Genomic DNA, 21082 nt, shown 5'->3' on the forward strand with positions numbered 1-21082 from the left:
CAACTTAAAAACAACTGTTGGTTGTAGTTCACGTTAGTATCCAAAGATGGCCGCACATTATTTTATCCTAGAACAAACTGAATCCGCTTTAGCCCTGCTACCCGATGTTCGCGAGGAGGAATTCAACATCATAGCCCAAAGGCTAATTTCTCATTACTAAATATTCTGACCATATCTGACACTGAAGGATGACGTTCATTTTATGATAGGATACATTTCATTGTAAGCACAGTCTACATTCTTGACAATATAGCAATGTAATGCAAAGCGCTCTATGTCTCATTTGGCTGTAGTCATAACTATATCATAGGACTGTGACTAGACAGTGGGAAATTCGACGACGTTGAAGAAATGTTGGTAAAAGGGAAAAAACTCGTAAAATGTCTAAAAATCGTGGAATATTTTAACGTCACCGCGCCTTACTTATAAAACTAGCTTATGACGGTATTTTAACCCCTCATCCAATGGCACTACAGCCCTGAATAGGGATGGCAAAAAAATGTTAAATACCGATATATTGATATTGCGATATATTGAAAACTTATTTTCGATAATCGATATTTATTGCACATAATATATCGGTATATTCAAACGATATCGATATATCGTTAATGATAACCCAAGAGTCCAAGACCAACAACAATATCATCAGACCTCAATGCATATTATATCAATATTGGTATTCTGCCTGTGCACGCGACTGGTTGGTTGAGTTTATCTTGCTACTGGAATTCGCGGTTTAATTATCCATGGAATATATCCATCAACGGCTGCTAATTTCAGATGAGCACCAGCCTGAACGGTGCTAGGGTTATACTTCCGAAACACAAATTTTCATTGACCCTCACCCACAAGATATATTTATGTCAATAGGAGCCAGCAGTCGAGGCATAGATCCTGAATAATTAGCTTTTTGAAAGAACTAAGTACACCTGTGAAGGAAAGTGAAAAATATAGTGTCAGTAGTGCTTGATGAAGTCCGTATAAACTTCGTAAATTAGTAGAAATGGCCGAAAATAGTTAAGAATATGATGCAGCATCTACCGTGCAAGTATTTATGGCTTTATCATTGCATTCTGGGAATAAAGATATCATTGGTCTTTTTTTCTGATGAATAACATTAACTCTGACACTTAAGGTGTTAGAATTCATGGTTGAATTAGGTTTTGATGTTTTGTATTTTACTGCTGATACCATTTTACACAAAATATTTTGGTCATTATATTTGATTCCCTTAATTATCTTGTTTTCCTTGGAACTGCCGTGGTCCCCGTTTTATAGACCTTCAATATAATTTCAAATCCTTGTATAAAAAAAAAAGATATCGGGATATATATATATATTGCACCGATAAGCGAATTTGCCTAATTTAATTCATAAATTAAATTGAATATTTCACATATGAGATACCACAGTGAGGCTGTGAAACCAGCAGTCACAAAGGAAATTTCTGGCGCCAGCCTGACGGCGAGAGAATCCATGGAACTCTTCACTAGACACGACCAGATTGTAAACCACCCTTCAAATAAATTTTATGACACCGCCGGGGAGTGGTCTCTTGTTGTCCGCTCTCTCGAGAAAAGCACGCGGTGAAGCCTGACCTATTTAGCTAGGACAATAGAGGACCAACGACTGTAACCGCCAATTCGTGGGAAGAAGCGGAGGTACCACGTTTTGGAAGAGCGCGAAAGTCTCAGCCAATCAGAATATTCTAAATTTGAATGAGCTGTCATACCGGGAGATCTACAAGCAGTATCTCGCGATCTGAAGCCCGAGGTGGTAGTGGAAAACAGTGTCCTAACTGCTTCATAATATTTGGTGAATTATCAGTGTCAATCTGGGGTTAATCAGTGCCTAATTAATAAAATTCAACTTCAAACGGAGGAGGAATAGGACCCAGAATGAGGAGCCATCATGGCCGAACGTGGACATCCACCGAAAGAAAATAACGCCAGTGACGCGCATCATCGTGTGGATTATCCTATGATCATTTCCCGCGGCGCAATATCACATGTGAGTCGGACAGAATTTAGGAAGTTTTGAGTATAAAATTTGAAGACCATAACCTACGGATGTACGAGAAAGCGCTCCCAAGGACTAGATTATTACGCCACATCCCTTCCACGGAACTATTTTCCTGGTGGTGGGGGAAATTTTTATAAAACCCAGCGACCAGAGGGCCGAACTCTCAGTGTGTTTTGAGTAACTCTCAGTGAATTCTCAGTGTTTGAGGATCAGTTACTCTCAGTTATTATCAGTTATTCTCAGTCATTCCAAGTTATCAGTGTTTTTGAGTCAGTTCTAGAATTCTCATTGTGTTTTGAGTAACTCTCAGTCAATTCTCAGTGTTTGAGGATCAGTTATTCTCAGTGTGTTTTCAGAACTCTCAGTCATTCCAAGTTATCAGTGTTTTGAATCGTGTATTCTAGAATTCTCAGTGTTTGAGTCACTCTCAAGTGTTTCTAAAGTTCTCAGTTCACAGTTGTTTTGAATACTCTCAGTTATTGTCTTGAGTACTTTTAGTGTTACTTCAGTATTCTCAGTGAATCTACGTTTTGACAGAGTGACAGACTGTTCAGCAAAAATGCATTTAGTCAGTTTTATTTTGGCTGGACCGAAAGCGATTAGACACTTGTAGGCATTTAGAAAGCCTTGTTGTATTTACGTGAGAGAATAGCATTTCAGGAAATGAACACTTTCACAGACCTTTACTGGAAATGCAGGGAGTGTAGGGAAGAATTACACTTTCAACTTAAATGAACTCACATTACTAGTCGAGGGAAACAAGTCCATGTTTCCAGCAGGTTTACATAAAACATTTCTAACCAGCGGGGAGTGTTACATGTGAGATCAGTATAAAATTTTCTCCACAACATAAATTGCATTTTAGCTTGTTTCTACCATTCTACAAACTGTTTGGCAAGCGAGATGTTTATGGGCAGAGACTAGGAAGACACACGGGAAGGTGATTGACTTTATTCAATGGATGCCGCAATGGCAAACCTTGAGGGGAAAGTTATGTCCCAGTAAGGTGAACGTACTATAAGCTGAAGGTAAACAAAGCTGAGGGAGCGAAGGAAGGCCAGCAGGGTTTGCAGGTATAGAGCGAGGCGACCTTCATCTACACAGCAAGCAGGAGGCTGCAGCGGCATCTTCTAAACTTTCACGGGAGTGAGAGAAATGCGAGTGTATTTATGCTAATATAATCGTGTGTCACGGCATGGCAAGAATGTGTCAAATTTGCGTGTGTAATAAAAATCTGGAATACCACATCAACCTGAAGATGGAATTCTAATTTCCACCATGACGGAGGCCAGTGGGTGAACTGACCTGCTTCCACCATACAGGTATGAGCATAATTAAATCATGTAAATAATCTGTAGGACCGTGGCAAAATCGATGATCAGTGTAGTTTAGAGTACTAGGTAGAGTTGTAAATAATTCACAGTTTATAATACTACTAGGAATAATAATAATAATAATAATAATAATAATAATAATAATAATAATAATAATAATAATAATAATAATTATGTTTATGTTGCACTTTCAGATAGGCTTATTTTTGTGCTCTTTGTTTTAAGTAGATGTTTGTTTGCGTGTTTATGGTTGATTTTCTGTAGGATGTCATTTTGACAGTTAGGCAGCTATTGTTTTGATCTACGAGTGTAATGTCAGTTTATTATTATTATTTCATCACGATTTTAGATCGTTGGTTTTTTGAGTCATGTTTTTCTTTTGTTGGAGTTTTGATGTTATGGACACCGCCGCGATGTTTTTATTTCAATGTTTATTTTGCTACTTTGCGCATTTCAGTTTGTTTTATGTGGCGGAATCATCCTTTAGATGACCGGTTCCGATTTGTATTTATCCCGCGTATTTTGCGACGATTTTTGGGTAGACGCGAATATTTATTTTTGTAGTTGCGGTTGCGCACGTTTCGACATTTGTGTTTTGAGAGGCAATCTCGTCATTTCCTTTTATAGTAACAATGAGCGCCATTGATGAGTCAGCTCTGTGATTTTTGTGATGTGTTAACAGTGAATGATCGAGAGTTTGAGCTAGATTTGATATCCCTGATGATCTACGTTGATGATGGAAATATGATATTTGAACCATGTCTTGAATTTACATGAGAAGTCGTAATGTGCACGACAGATATTTTTGCCCGCCGGGTACGAGCGAGGCCGTACTGTGAGAATATGAATAATAATGACGTCGCGAATAAATGAATAAATAAGAATTGTGGAATGAAGAATTTAACCACGTGCGTTAAATGTGTTACGACATGGGTTATGATACTACAGGCAGGACCCTGCATTTGTTAAATAATTCCAGGGAGAATAGATGCTCGATAAATAATGCTAGCCAGTGTACAATGTGAACGGAGCGACGAGTCAATGTGTTTTGAATACTTATGTAGTCACGGATGACGTGAAATTTCAGTAAAAATTTCCATCAAGGTTAAATGATATTATGTCCAGACATTTGTCGTCTGAAAATTTGAGATTGCCGTCAAATTCGCAATATTTTGCTACTCGCAGCGGGGTATATTTTTCTGGTAACGCCGAGTTTGTTTTGCGCATTTCTATCCTGATTTATTTTCCAGTAGGCCGCGATGGTGGGATCCAGTTGTTTTTGTCTTTCTTTCTGTTTGTAACTTTACCGTATTTGTAGGACGCAAGCGCATGTGAATTATTTATATTTGATTTGTTGTAAATAGATAAGTGCAGCTAGGCTAGTTTGTTTTGATTTCTGTATTTTTTTGTCGGAGCAGTGTTTCTCCGTTAATTAATGTAATGATGTAAATAAGATGTTAGAGGTTAGATCTAGAGGTCATCGATTATGTCACAGTCGAAATAGTAGTGGTATGCTCATACCAGGCAGCCAAGTAATTACCAAACTTTCTTTTAAAATCCACTACATTTTTATTTTGAAATGAGGCGATCTTTAAATAAACCAATTGTATAAAACTGCCGCAAGAGATGGTAAATAAGATGGTATCTGCCTCCATCTAGTGGGTATACCACAAATATGAATTAATAATGAAATGCAGTTAGCTGCAAAGTCAATAGAAATTTTAATGTACAAGGATCGCTATCATTCGATAATGTTAACATCAGGCACTTGGCCTAATTTTGGTATTTTAGGAAGTCCAGTCTATCACAGACACGTAAATGAAGAGTAAAATTTAAACGAGTGGTTGGATACACTCAGAGTGATGTGTCGATAATTGATTTTGTTTAATCAGGAGGTATTTGTATAAGACAACGGTCATGTAGGAAATGAAGTGATGTTCATGGTTGTTTTGTTCTGTTTTCTAAGAACTATTTCCTTAAGTGATACACTTGTTTAGTGCAGTCCATGTTTATTTAAAGTTGGGTATTTTTCCCAAATGAGCAACATGTGTTAAACATTTAATAACTCTTATAAGTCAGTGGATTGATCGACGTAACAGAATTTATTTACTTTGTTGTGAGTCAACTATTTCATTAATTTGAATATTTGAGAGACAGTTTCTCTGTTATATAATTTTGTATTTCAAGTAGGTGGTTTTTTTCTCTGACCAGAGGTTCAACAGAGTCATTTGTATAACTTGAAGACAATGTCATGACAGTCTGGCATATTTAATTTAGGTGTTTGACCTTCAGTCAGTTCTTTTAGGCAGATTATGTTTGTTTTGGAAGGCAGACCTTCAACCTTTATGTATTTTATTAGTCACATTTATTTGTTTGTTTACACATTTCACTAGTTCAATTTACGTTCATTTCAGCACTTTGCATTTTATTTGAATAAATTAGTCTTTCATTTTAAACTTTAATTCAGTCTTGGGTACCGTCATTTTAGTTAGTTTACCCCCTTCTTTTCATTCCCTCACTCCTCAATCAGCGGGTGGCCTCACCGGGGATATCGAACGGGCACGACCGAGAATGAAGAGTCTACATGCAGCGGTGAGTATGTGTCATATGTCATTTATTACAGGAGCAGCCGGCGCATAGAAGAGAGAAGAGATCACCGCATTTGGTGCCTTATAAGGGCACAGGGGCCGGAGTGAGGAGTGAAAAGCGTGTCGCCCACCTTTAGGGGCTAGATTTGCTTATCCCCGGGACTGTGCGTTTTACATTTTATTTATTTTGTACCCAGACTAACAGCCATGAACATAGATTTACTGAGTGTTGATAAATATGAATGCTGTGATAAACTGTTTGACAAGTAGTGGTATTAATTATAAATGATATGTTTTGTATAATTTTATCCAAGTTTAGGATAAAATTGTTTTGTATTGGTGATTACTGTGTCTTGCATGTGATGGAAGTATGTTGGGGAACCTGAAGGTCTCTGTCGTATTCTCTCAGCATATAGAATGTCGATTAGCCAGGAGCAGTGGGACAGGTTGATTAAAACCATTAACGATTTAAGTGTAACAACCAGTGAGTTGAAATCAAGTCAGGCCGAACTATCGAATAAGATAGAAACTAGCCAAACAGAATTAGCTATGGAATTTAAAACCAGTCAGGATGAGTTGAAATCAAGTCAGGCCGAACTATCGAATAAGATCGAAAGTAGCCAAACAGAATTAGCTGCTGAACTTGTAAACAAGGTAGAAAGCAGCCAGGCAGAATTAGCTACGGAACTTGTGAACAAGGTAGAAAGGAGCCAAACAGGATTAGCTGACGAATTGAAATCCAGCCAGGTGGAACTTGTAAATAAGATTGAGAGTAGCCAAGCCGAACTTGCGAATAAAGTAGAGGCAGTACACGGGCAGGTCTTGGAAGAATTTAAACAGTATGAAATAAAACTCGAGGAGAAGTTCATCAAAAGCCAGGTCGAATTGAAAAAGGAGTTACGGGAAAACCAGGACAAACTCATGCAGGCGTGTAATGCAAACAGGCAGGAGACGATGGAAGAAATAAAGAAGTTAGCCGATGCACAAGTACAAATACAAGAGCAGTTAGACAGCCACAGCGCGACTGTTGAGGAAAGTATGAGGGAAACCAGGGTAATGGTGCAAGATCAAGGCAAGGACTTAGCTCGAGGTATGATACTCTTGGAGGAGCGGATAGATAAAATTGAGGACGAGACTAGGAACGAAATGAATAAAGTATGCGTACAGATTGGAGAGACGCAGGAGAAAACGAGCCACGAGATCATGACCTTAAAGTCGGAGACCCAGGATATTACCAAGAGGTTAACCGCACTGTCAGAAAAGATCGCAGAAACTGAGGGTGCGATTACACTCAGCGAGCAGTCAGTAAGACAGGAAGTTAACGAGGTCATAGAGGGAAAAATCCAGGCAATTAAGACACAGGGCGAAAACTTGTCGACCTTGGTCAAGATGTTAGTCGACAGACAAGCCGAGTCCCAGGTAGCCGGAGAAATTAGGACACAGCCGCAGCACGAGCCGACACAGAGCGAGCCGATAACCCAAATATTTAACATGGAAAGGACAATGCCCGAAGGTACGCAAAGAACTGAAGCTTCCACGCAAATCATAAACATCGTGCGCACGAGTGACGATCAGCCGAAGAAATTCAGCGGAACGTCACAAATAACACCAAAAGTCTATCTTAGGGAATTGAAACAATATTTCCAAGACATTAAAGCCCCTGAAGAAAAGAAACTACGCATAGTAGAAAAATATCTCGAAGGACAGGCAAAGACCTGGTACTACGGTTTCGTAGATACTTTTAAGACGTTCGCAGATTTCGAGAAGGCTTTCCTCGAAAGGTACTGGTCCTTATCCACACAACAAGCACTCAGAATGGACTTGTACACTCGCAAGTACATGTCGACACAGCCCACACGGTACTTAGACTTCTTCCTAACACAGCTCGTCAAACTGAGACAGTTAGATTCTCCAGTATCTGACGCAGAGATCGTGCAGACGATAATCAAACAATTTCCGTCGGACGTGCAGAGAATGCTCATTACAGCGAGGGTCGATGATCCAGCCCAAGTTGAGGCTATTCTAAGGGAGCTAGACGCTACATCCACTAACAGTGTACCGCAGAGAGTGACCAGGCAAACGCAGGAACATAGGGCTTACCTAGCTAATGCCACCAGCGAAAATTCACGAGGCAATGTGCAGGTAAACGGCCCGAATTCAGGTGTTGTACCGCGGCGAGAGACGAACACGAGACGCCAGGAGGAAGAAATCCAACGTCCGTGGTTTAGAAAACCTAACTACCCAGACAGGCGACCGCGCTACCAAGACAGGCAGCCATACCAAAGGAGGTACCTCTCACGTGACAGAAGGCGATGGGAAAATGCAGGAAGAGATAGGCCTTACTATCGCGATCCTGAAAGGAGATGGAATGAGAGAAGGAATTACCAGCGAGATAGGAACTCGGACCCGAGGTATCAAGAGGGGCGCCGATACATCAATGACCTGAGTAACAAACAGCAGCGCGATCCGTGGAAGCAGGCGATCGAATCCCAAGATATGAATCCGGACATCACAGGAGACGGAAGCCACGAATTCCAGCAGCCAGCCAGGAGAGAAACCCAGGACCGCAGACCACTAAACCCAGAAGCACCCGCACACAAGGAAACAGGTGCTAGGAAGAAAGAATATATTCCTAATTGGAATTAAGGACTCCATCGTATAGCTCGGACATAATGGAAAAATCCCGAAATCACGGAGAGGAAATCAGTTCATATTAGTCACCATGGATGTATTTTCCAAATTTACAAACCTTTCTCCAATGCAAAAGGCCAATACTAGGTCAGTTTTAAGATGCATTAATAGAGAAATAATTCCGGCCATGGGAAAACCGGAGAAATTATTGACAGATCACGGAACACAGTTCACCTCCGCAGAGTTTAAAACAGGTTTAAGGCAGTTAGGAATACAGCATGTTCTGAGTTCAACACGTCACCCAGAGTCGAACCCGGCAGAAAGAGTAATGAAAGTCATCGCAAAATTCAGCAGAATTTATATACCAGAACAACATTGGCGATGGGTCGATATTCTCCCATTGATCACTGACTGCATAAATAATACGGTCCATGAAGCAACAGCGAAAATTCCAGCCACAGTGCACAATGGCTTACAACCAGCCAGGACGTGGAGCCCGGTCGTTAATTGTCCGCCTGAACCCCAATTATCTCCGGAACTATGTATACAACAGGTACGAGACCACTTAAGAGAGCAAGCTGACCGCAGGTTGAGGAGAGTTCGGAAAAAAAAATTCCACAAGCCATTAAGGGAAGGTGAAATGGTATTGATCCGTAGACCAGCCATCTCCGATCCTGAAAGGAAGTATTATGCAAAATTCGCACCATTGTACATCGGTCCTTACCGCATTGTCCAGGATATGCAAAATCAATGCATATAAAATTAGTAGTTTAGATGGGGAGAATGAAATGATTATGAATGCAGCAAATCTTCGAACATATAATATAGCACCAGGCGCAGCTCAAGTAAATCTCGTGGAGAAACCAAGGAGCTCAAACGCAGGAGAAGACACAAGTTCCGGCATGGAAGAAGAAGATGATGATGATGACCCGTGTACCGAAGCAGAAGAAGAAGATGACGATGATGACCCGTGTACCGAAGCAGAAGAAGAAGATGATGATGATGACCCGTGTACCGAAGCAGAAGAAGAAGATGACCAGGAAACCCTATCAACGAACCCAGGAGACGACAGTCATTTCGAGGTTGAGACAGGTCAACAGACAGAAGAGAATTGTCCGGAATGCGAACAGAACTCAGCCGAGATACTAGCAGTCATGAAACAGATTGCAGAGGACCTCGAGAAAGAGAACAAACTTTTAGAGAGAGAAATCAGTGAAAAACTCAGACATAAGCAGAGGTATACTTTATAGTTAGGAGTATACGTTCGCTTATGGCTGCAAGTATGTCTAGAATATCATTGGTTGAATTTAGAAATCTTCCACTCTCGCGTAAGATTTCTAACGGCGTAAGGGGGCATTGCACCCATAAGCGAATTTGCCTAATTTAATTCATAAATTAAATTGAATATTTCACATATGAGATACCACAGTGAGGCTGTGAAACCAGCAGTCACAAAGGAAATTTCTGGCGCCAGCCTGACGGCGAGAGAATCCATGGAACTCTTCACTAGACACGACCAGATTGTAAACCACCCTTCAAATAAATTTTATGACACCGCCGGGGAGTGGTCTCTTGTTGTCCGCTCTCTCGAGAAAAGCACGCGGTGAAGCCTGACCTATTTAGCTAGGACAATAGAGGACCAACGACTGTAACCGCCAATTCGTGGGAAGAAGCGGAGGTACCACGTTTTGGAAGAGCGCGAAAGTCTCAGCCAATCAGAATATTCTAAATTTGAATGAGCTGTCATACCGGGAGATCTACAAGCAGTATCTCGCGATCTGAAGCCCGAGGTGGTAGTGGAAAACAGTGTCCTAACTGCTTCATAATATTTGGTGAATTATCAGTGTCAATCTGGGGTTAATCAGTGCCTAATTAATAAAATTCAACTTCAAACGGAGGAGGAATAGGACCCAGAATGAGGAGCCATCATGGCCGAACGTGGACATCCACCGAAAGAAAATAACGCCAGTGACGCGCATCATCGTGTGGACTATCCTATGATCATCTCCCACGGCGCAATATCACATGTGAGTCGGACAGAATTTAGGAAGTTTTGAGTATAAAATTTGAAGACCATAACCTACGGATGTACGAGAAAGCGCTCCCAAGGACTAGATTATTACGCCACATCCCTTCCACGGAACTATTTTCCTGGTGGTGGGGGAAATTTTTATAAAACCCAGCGACCAGAGGGCCGAACTCTCAGTGTGTTTTGAGTAACTCTCAGTGAATTCTCAGTGTTTGAGGATCAGTTACTCTCAGTTATTATCAGTTATTCTCAGTCATTCCAAGTTATCAGTGTTTTTGAGTCAGTTCTAGAATTCTCATTGTGTTTTGAGTAACTCTCAGTCAATTCTCAGTGTTTGAGGATCAGTTATTCTCAGTGTGTTTTCAGAACTCTCAGTCATTCCAAGTTATCAGTGTTTTGAATCGTGTATTCTAGAATTCTCAGTGTTTGAGTCACTCTCAAGTGTTTCTAAAGTTCTCAGTTCACAGTTGTTTTGAATACTCTCAGTTATTGTCTTGAGTACTTTTAGTGTTACTTCAGTATTCTCAGTGAATCTACGTTTTGACAGAGTGACAGACTGTTCAGCAAAAATGCATTTAGTCAGTTTTATTTTGGCTGGACCGAAAGCGATTAGACACTTGTAGGCATTTAGAAAGCCTTGTTGTATTTACGTGAGAGAATAGCATTTCAGGAAATGAACACTTTCACAGACCTTTACTGGAAATGCAGGGAGTGTAGGGAAGAATTACACTTTCAACTTAAATGAACTCACATTACTAGTCGAGGGAAACAAGTCCATGTTTCCAGCAGGTTTACATAAAACATTTCTAACCAGCGGGGAGTGTTACATGTGAGATCAGTATAAAATTTTCTCCACAACATAAATTGCATTTTAGCTTGTTTCTACCATTCTACAAACTGTTTGGCAAGCGAGATGTTTATGGGCAGAGACTAGGAAGACACACGGGAAGGTGATTGACTTTATTCAATGGATGCCGCAATGGCAAACCTTGAGGGGAAAGTTATGTCCCAGTAAGGTGAACGTACTATAAGCTGAAGGTAAACAAAGCTGAGGGAGCGAAGGAAGGCCAGCAGGGTTTGCAGGTATAGAGCGAGGCGACCTTCATCTACACAGCAAGCAGGAGGCTGCAGCGGCATCTTCTAAACTTTCACGGGAGTGAGAGAAATGCGAGTGTATTTATGCTAATATAATCGTGTGTCACGGCATGGCAAGAATGTGTCAAATTTGCGTGTGTAATAAAAATCTGGAATACCACATCAACCTGAAGATGGAATTCTAATTTCCACCATGACGGAGGCCAGTGGGTGAACTGACCTGCTTCCACCATACAGGTATGAGCATAATTAAATCATGTAAATAATCTGTAGGACCGTGGCAAAATCGATGATCAGTGTAGTTTAGAGTACTAGGTAGAGTTGTAAATAATTCACAGTTTATAATACTACTAGGAATAATAATAATAATAATAATAATAATAATAATAATAATAATAATAATAATAATAATAATAATAATTATGTTTATGTTGCACTTTCAGATAGGCTTATTTTTGTGCTCTTTGTTTTAAGTAGATGTTTGTTTGCGTGTTTATGGTTGATTTTCTGTAGGATGTCATTTTGACAGTTAGGCAGCTATTGTTTTGATCTACGAGTGTAATGTCAGTTTATTATTATTATTTCATCACGATTTTAGATCGTTGGTTTTTTGAGTCATGTTTTTCTTTTGTTGGAGTTTTGATGTTATGGACACCGCCGCGATGTTTTTATTTCAATGTTTATTTTGCTACTTTGCGCATTTCAGTTTGTTTTATGTGGCGGAATCATCCTTTAGATGACCGGTTCCGATTTGTATTTATCCCGCGTATTTTGCGACGATTTTTGGGTAGACGCGAATATTTATTTTTGTAGTTGCGGTTGCGCACGTTTCGACATTTGTGTTTTGAGAGGCAATCTCGTCATTTCCTTTTATAGTAACAATGAGCGCCATTGATGAGTCAGCTCTGTGATTTTTGTGATGTGTTAACAGTGAATGATCGAGAGTTTGAGCTAGATTTGATATCCCTGATGATCTACGTTGATGATGGAAATATGATATTTGAACCATGTCTTGAATTTACATGAGAAGTCGTAATGTGCACGACAGATATTTTTGCCCGCCGGGTACGAGCGAGGCCGTACTGTGAGAATATGAATAATAATGACGTCGCGAATAAATGAATAAATAAGAATTGTGGAATGAAGAATTTAACCACGTGCGTTAAATGTGTTACGACATGGGTTATGATACTACAGGCAGGACCCTGCATTTGTTAAATAATTCCAGGGAGAATAGATGCTCGATAAATAATGCTAGCCAGTGTACAATGTGAACGGAGCGACGAGTCAATGTGTTTTGAATACTTATGTAGTCACGGATGACGTGAAATTTCAGTAAAAATTTCCATCAAGGTTAAATGATATTATGTCCAGACATTTGTCGTCTGAAAATTTGAGATTGCCGTCAAATTCGCAATATTTTGCTACTCGCAGCGGGGTATATTTTTCTGGTAACGCCGAGTTTGTTTTGCGCATTTCTATCCTGATTTATTTTCCAGTAGGCCGCGATGGTGGGATCCAGTTGTTTTTGTCTTTCTTTCTGTTTGTAACTTTACCGTATTTGTAGGACGCAAGCGCATGTGAATTATTTATATTTGATTTGTTGTAAATAGATAAGTGCAGCTAGGCTAGTTTGTTTTGATTTCTGTATTTTTTTGTCGGAGCAGTGTTTCTCCGTTAATTAATGTAATGATGTAAATAAGATGTTAGAGGTTAGATCTAGAGGTCATCGATTATGTCACAGTCGAAATAGTAGTGGTATGCTCATACCAGGCAGCCAAGTAATTACCAAACTTTCTTTTAAAATCCACTACATTTTTATTTTGAAATGAGGCGATCTTTAAATAAACCAATTGTATAAAACTGCCGCAAGAGATGGTAAATAAGATGGTATCTGCCTCCATCTAGTGGGTATACCACAAATATGAATTAATAATGAAATGCAGTTAGCGGCAAAGTCAATAGAAATTTTAATGTACAAGGATCGCTATCATTCGATAATGTTAACATCAGGCACTTGGCCTAATTTTGGTATTTTAGGAAGTCCAGTCTATCACAGACACGTAAATGAAGAGTAAAATTTAAACGAGTGGTTGGATACACTCAGAGTGATGTGTCGATAATTGATTTTGTTTAATCAGGAGGTATTTGTATAAGACAACGGTCATGTAGGAAATGAAGTGATGTTCATGGTTTTTTTGTTCTGTTTTCTAAGAACTATTTCCTTAAGTGATACACTTGTTTAGTGCAGTCCATGTTTATTTAAAGTTGGGTATTTTTCCCAAATGAGCAACATGTGTTAAACATTTAATAACTCTTATAAGTCAGTGGATTGATCGACGTAACAGAATTTATTTACTTTGTTGTGAGTCAACTATTTCATTAATTTGAATATTTGAGAGACAGTTTCTCTGTTATATAATTTTGTATTTCAAGTAGGTGGTTTTTTTCTCTGACCAGAGGTTCAACAGAGTCATTTGTATAACTTGAAGACAATGTCATGACAGTCTGGCATATTTAATTTAGGTGTTTGACCTTCAGTCAGTTCTTTTAGGCAGATTATGTTTGTTTTGGAAGGCAGACCTTCAACCTTTATGTATTTTATTAGTCACATTTATTTGTTTGTTTACACATTTCACTAGTTCAATTTACGTTCATTTCAGCACTTTGCATTTTATTTGAATAAATTAGTCTTTCATTTTAAACTTTAATTCAGTCTTGGGTACCGTCATTTTAGTTAGTTTACCCCCTTCTTTTCATTCCCTCACTCCTCAATCAGCGGGTGGCCTCACCGGGGATATCGAACGGGCACGACCGAGAATGAAGAGTCTACATGCAGCGGTGAGTATGTGTCATATGTCATTTATTACAGGAGCAGCCGGCGCATAGAAGAGAGAAGAGATCACCGCATTTGGTGCCTTATAAGGGCACAATATATATATATATATATATTTTGTTTTGATAGTAGGATAATATCGGCATGTCGATATCGAAGGAAATATCGATATTTTAGTACGGTATATCGGAACGTCCCTAGGTGTTATCGTTGCCTACGAGATAAGTAAAGGCCTCTGCATGCACGGTCTCTTCAAGTACTAAATTGACGGAGTAGCAGCAGTTCAAATAGCGCCGCTGGATGTTAGGTTTTCCCTCCATTCCTCAGCACGATTCCAATTGGCATTACCAGAATAACTTGCACATAAAAGCACATTACAAATATAAAATATTGCGTTTTGAGTAGGAAAGTGATATTTCTCTGACGTTTAATGAAGAAAAATAAATGTATCACCCAGTAATTCAAGATGAGGTCATGCAACCGGAAAGTTCACGTCCTGACAAAAGTTAAAATACTCCATAGTATATTTTAAAACACTGCAGTATTCACATAGCGTACGTCGATGAATGCAGAGTGGGTCTCGGTCCGCAAGTGGCCACGGCTGGTACCCACTGTCGACTGTCCTGAGAATGGTTTTCCGCGGTTTTCCATTCTCCTGCACTAAGGCGAATGCCGGAAAAATTCCTAGTATAGGCCACGGCCACCAACCCCCTCACCTTCTCCGAGCATCTCCTTCAACGTGACAAATCTCCCGGCCTGAGAGACGGCGTCACCGTCTAAGAGGCCCGCCGCCTCCTTCAGGTGAGGAATGAGAACATTTTAGTAGTAGTACATAGCCTAGTCTTGCCATGCAAATATGATGGATACCCTGAAAAAAGTGTTGGCATTGATTGCGGCTAGTTTTAGCAGAAATGCTGAAGCATGTGCTTTCAAACTGTTCACTACATACTACAGACTTCGAGGAAGGTTGCCACATGCTATTCTTCTCGTCACCCCGACATGATATTTGTCCCATTTTTCTCGTAGTTCGACATTTGCTCGTGGAAAGAAATGCCACTACCTTTCTGAAGTTTACTTTGGCAGAATGGTACACAGAAATAAATCATTGTTTATCACGCGCAATAAACATCCGGTGAACATAATGTTTACAATAAACTCTCTCTCGGCTCTTGTATATTTATCAATATGCGAAAAACATTTTCTTAATGTAAATCCTCAGCCTGTTTAGTCATTTGACCGGGTCAGAAATGGAACGAATCAGGCCCCATCTAGTGGCGAGGATGGGAACTGTGGCCTGCCGAAGCCTGTCGCACTTCTCTGGGGCAATGATTAATGACTACAGATGAAATGAAATGATAGTGGTTAGTGTTGCTGGAATGAAGGATGACAGGGAAAACCGGAGTAGCCGGAGAAAAAACTGTCCAGCACAAATCTCACACGGAGTGCCCGGAATTTGAACCACGAAACCCAGCGGTGAGAGGCTAGCGCGCTGCCATCTGAGTCACGGAGGCTTCTATTTTCTTAATCCTACATTTAAATATAAACCATACACTCACCCCAAGCTGAATACAGAAATCAATGCCTCTTATAATTAATTTTAAGGCTTATCTCACCTAAAAACTCACTAATTTACATATTTGCTTCACAGTTTCCTTATACCTCTGTGTTGTTAAACAATGGAGGGCTAACACGAAGTCTAGCGGCGACTCTGGAACTAGAATGTATTTCGCGCTGTGTAAACTGCCACGCGGAGGCAACGGTGTTACATATTCCACCGTTTGTATTCAAATTACTGTCCAGCCTATCAGAGGGTCAGAGCAAGTTATTGATTAAATAGGATATTTCCAGCTTGCTATTCCACCTTTACTAGCACCATCTCTTGAAGAACTATCGGCGTTCTCTAGTGCAATTGTATTTATAAAAATAATAATTCAAAGAAAAAAGATACATTTATGGAAAAACCTATATATTATGCGATAAATTGAATCAAAATTTCGGTATCGATATACCGATAAATCGAAAGGAAAATATAGGCAATTCGTAAAAACCAATATATCGTTGCCATCCCTAGCCCTAAAGAGCCTTGGCCTACAAAGCGACCGCTGCTCAGCCCGAAGGCTGAAGATTACGAGGTGTCGTGTGGTGAGCACGACGAATCCTCTCGGCCGTTATTCTTGACATTTTAGACCGGGCCGCTATCTCACCGTCAGATAGCTCCTCAATTCTAATCACTTAGACTGAGTGGACCCCGGACCAGCCACTGCCTTCGTGAAGTACAGGCCGTACTGTAGCAAGCGCGCGAAAGCAATCAGCTGATCGTTAGGGGGACGTTTAGTACGTGAGTTAGTAGAGTTACATGTGAATTCTTCGCTGTTTTATTGAAATCTTTAACTTTGGTCGCATGTTTACTCAGACACATATCAGAAGGAGTCGTCATCCACTGCATTGTTAAGTGAAAAGTTCTCAAGTAGTGGAGAAAACTTAGTGTTAACTTGTATTCATGTGAGGCTATAGGTTAGGAAAAACCCTAGGCAGTGTATTAGTAGTTTATATGTGTAATGTTATATCCATAGTGAAAAATTAATTGTGTTAGTGCATTCAGCGTTTTATTATCAACCACGATGTGTATGTAATTGAATTAAGGTTATCAGTGAGAGAAATCACCATGCTAAGAGTTGCTGTGTGCCTGGCTGCAAAGCCAAAATTAAACGAGGAGAGCACACTCCAGTATTTGTGTTTACTTCTGATGAAGAAAGAGTCAGGTTGGAGAGAATGCTATTCCTAGGGAGAAATTAATAGTTAATCACCACACAGTTGTGTGTAGCAACCACTTTCCTGAAGATTCAGTTCTGAGGGAAATACGAGTGTCTCGTCCAGATAGTGAGTTAAAATTTATTATTATGTCAAAAATGGGTATCATTAAATATATTTGTATGTAATCAGACTTACGGCGAATTTGAATTGGGTCTATTTGAAAATTTCTGGTCCAATTTAAGCATTTTACCATTTTAGGTAGGAATGTATTATGAAATAACACTGCTGAGATTTTTCATATCAAATTTCATATCATAGGCAATGAAACAGGGTAATTCCATGAAAATTGAATATGAAAATAATTGTATAGGCATTATTTGCTGTTTAAAAAGTGAAGATATTTTAACAATACCTGAATTTCATGTCAGTGACAGCAAATGTTTTATTATTATTTAGATTTTCACGGCCCGTGTAACTATTCATGAGATATATTTTTGGGCTTATGCCGTGTAAATAATTGTAAACACACTCAACGTTTCGAAAGGAACCTTGCCTTTCTTCATCAGGAGACAAAAGAGAAAAGAAACCACGTATTAATGGTTGCTAGGAGAAAGCAACAAGGAAGCTTGAAATGGTGTCCAAAGATGTAAAAGGGACGCCATTTTAGTCCATGCTAGAGACAATGAATGGCAATAGCAAAGCATTACACTCTAATGGTTCTGATTATAGGTAGCCATGGTTCACTGAGGTTGTAACCTGCATCGCGGTTGAAATTATCTGTATGTTTACGTATTTCAACCGCCTCCCTAATAATTCTTGGGCGATATTGCTTTATACGGGCAAGAACATCCACTTCTTGGAAGAAGACGTCATGACCAGGTGTTAGGGCATGATCAGCAACAGCTGATTTATCAGGTTGGTTGAGTCTGATAGATCGTGTACGTTCTTTGATGCGAGTACACACCGTTCTCGAAGTCTGCCCAATATAAACCTTGCCACAACTACAGGGAACTCTATAGATACCAGGTTGTTGCAATTTGGGCAAACTATCCTTAGTTGGTCGCAGAAGTTGCCTAATCTTAATTGATGTTCCAAAAACAGTTCGTACATGGTACCTACGTAAGATTTTAGCAATACAATCCGTCGTGTTATGTATGTAAGGTAGGTAACCAGTTCCTTTTACATCTTTTTCCTTAACTGACGTCCGATTATGGGCCGATTTCAGAACCCTTGAGATCAAAGCTCTGCTGTAACCGTTGCTGTTAAAGGTGGCTCTCAAGGTGTTAATTTCCTCTTGTAGATCTGACGCTTCACAAATTCTCCTGGCCCTGGTAGTCAGAGTTGCAAGGATACCATGTTTCTGGGCAGGGTGATGGTGAGCTGCGTGGATATATCTATTGGTGTGTGTAGGCTTACGATACACGCTGTGTCCTAAAGATCCATCCTCTTTCTTGGTGACGAGAACATCTAAAAATGGTATCTTGCCGTCAGATTCCATTTGCAAGGTGAAGCAAATGGAAAGGTGCTCGCGATTAAGGTGATCCAGAAAGTGACCAAGATTGTCTTCACCTTCTGTCCATACGACGAACGTATCATCCACCTATCGCCACCAGATCTTCGGTTTGCAAGGTGCCGACGACAAAGCTTTCTCTTCGAAGTTTTCCTGAAGAGATTGGCCACAACAGGAGAGAGAGGACTTCCCATGGCCACACCATCTGTCTGTTCTTAATATTTCCCATTCCATAGAGAGTAGTAGGAGGTCATGCAGTGATAGAAAAGCCTTGCGATCTCTTCAGTAAAAGTCTCATTAATGAGAGACGTAACACCATCAACAGGTACTTTCGCAAACAGAGACACCACGTCGAGATTTTTACTGAAGAGATCGCAAGGCTTTTCTATCACTGCATGACCTTCTCCTACTCTCTATGGAATGGGAAATATTATGAACAGACAGATGGTGTGGCCTTGGGAAGTCCTCTCTCTCCTGTTGTGGCCAATTTCTTCATGGAAAACTTCGAAGAGAAAGCTTTGTCGTCGGCACCTTGGAGGCCGAAGATCTGGTGGCGATAGGTGGATGATACGTTCGTCGTATGGACAGAAGGTGAAGAAAATCTTGGTCACTTTCTGGATCACCTTAATCGCGAGCACCTTTCCATTTGTTTCACCTTGCAAATGGAATCTGACGGCAAGATACCATTTTTAGAAGTTTTCGTCACCAAGAAAGAGGATGGATCTTTAGGACACAGCGTGTATCGTAAGCCTACACACACCAATAGATATATCCACGCAGCTCACCATCACCCTGCCCAGAAACATGGTATCCTTGCAACTCTGACTACCAGGGCCAGGAGAATTTGTGAAGCGTCAGATCTACAAGAGGAAATTAACACCTTGAGAGCCACCTTTAACAGCAACGGTTACAGCAGAGCTTTGATCTCAAGGGTTCTGAAATCGGCCCATAATCGGACGTCAGTTAAGGAAAAAGATGTAAAAGGAACTGGTTACCTACCTTACATACATAACACGACGGATTGTATTGCTAAAATCTTACGTAGGTACCATGTACGAACTGTTTTTGGAACATCAATTATGATTAGGCAACTCCTGCGACCAACTAAGTATAGTTTGCCTAAATTGCAACAACCTGGTATCTACAGACTTCCCTGTAGTTGTGGCAAGGTTTATATTGGGCAGACTTCGAGAACGGTGTGTACTCGCATCAAAGAACATACCAGATGTATCAGACTCAACCAACCTGATAAATCAGCTGTTGCTGATCATGCCTTAACACCTGGTCATGATGTCTTGTTCCAAGAAGTGGATGTTCTTGCCCGTATAAAGCAATATCGCCCAAGAATTATCAGGGAGGCGGTTGAAATACGTAAACATCCAGATAACTTCAACCGCGATGCAGGTTACAACCTCAGTGAACCATGGCTACCTATAATCAGAACCATTAGAGAGTAATGCTTTGCTATTGCCATTCATTGTCTCTAGCATGGACTAAAATGGCGTCCCTTTTACATCCTTGGGCACCATTTCAAGATTCCTTGTTGATTTCTCCTAGCAACCATTAATACGTGGTTTCTTTTCTCTTTTGTCTCCTGATGAAGAAGGGCAAGGTTCCTTTCGGAACATTGAGTGTGTTTACAATTATTTACACGGCTTAAGCCCAAAAATATATCTCGTGAATAGCAAATGTTTTGTTATTGTTGGAGGTTAGCTTACCCGTAATCTTTCTTGTAGGTGCTGAATTGGTGGTACAGAGATAATTTACATTTGTAGTATATTGTATTGGTAAATGGTTGCTTGTTTTCTATCAGTGTGTATGATTTGAATGTTCCAGTTGACTAGAAAATGTATAGAAATCGCAAGAATATGTTTCAAATTGTTAGCCTGTACTCACGGAAACGAACTGATATACGAGAGAAATAGAACGTTACGGGGAAGGATAAGCATTGTATGTCAGAACTAAGAAATATTTATGAATAGTTTTTGGTTTTATAAGTTGTTAACAGTTTCTTAAATAACTGAAACGAGTGTGTTAGACAAGCTGAACGGACGCGTATCGCCTCCAAGTCCCACCAAAAGCGTGACGTCATCAGAGCTACACTACGGCCTGCATATCACGAAGGCAGTGGACCAGCCCTCAGATCCAAGTATTTTAAAGTAATATATAGTTTCTTTATATGTTTAAAAATGTGACCTTGCTTTCTTATAGCACGGTATACTTTGATGAACTCTGCTTTTGTTGAAATGCAACAATGTAGCCCGTCCCTCAACACACTTA

This window comes from Anabrus simplex, chromosome 9 (genome assembly GCF_040414725.1).
Source record: "Anabrus simplex isolate iqAnaSimp1 chromosome 9, ASM4041472v1, whole genome shotgun sequence".
Taxonomy (NCBI): Eukaryota; Metazoa; Arthropoda; class Insecta; order Orthoptera; family Tettigoniidae; genus Anabrus; species Anabrus simplex.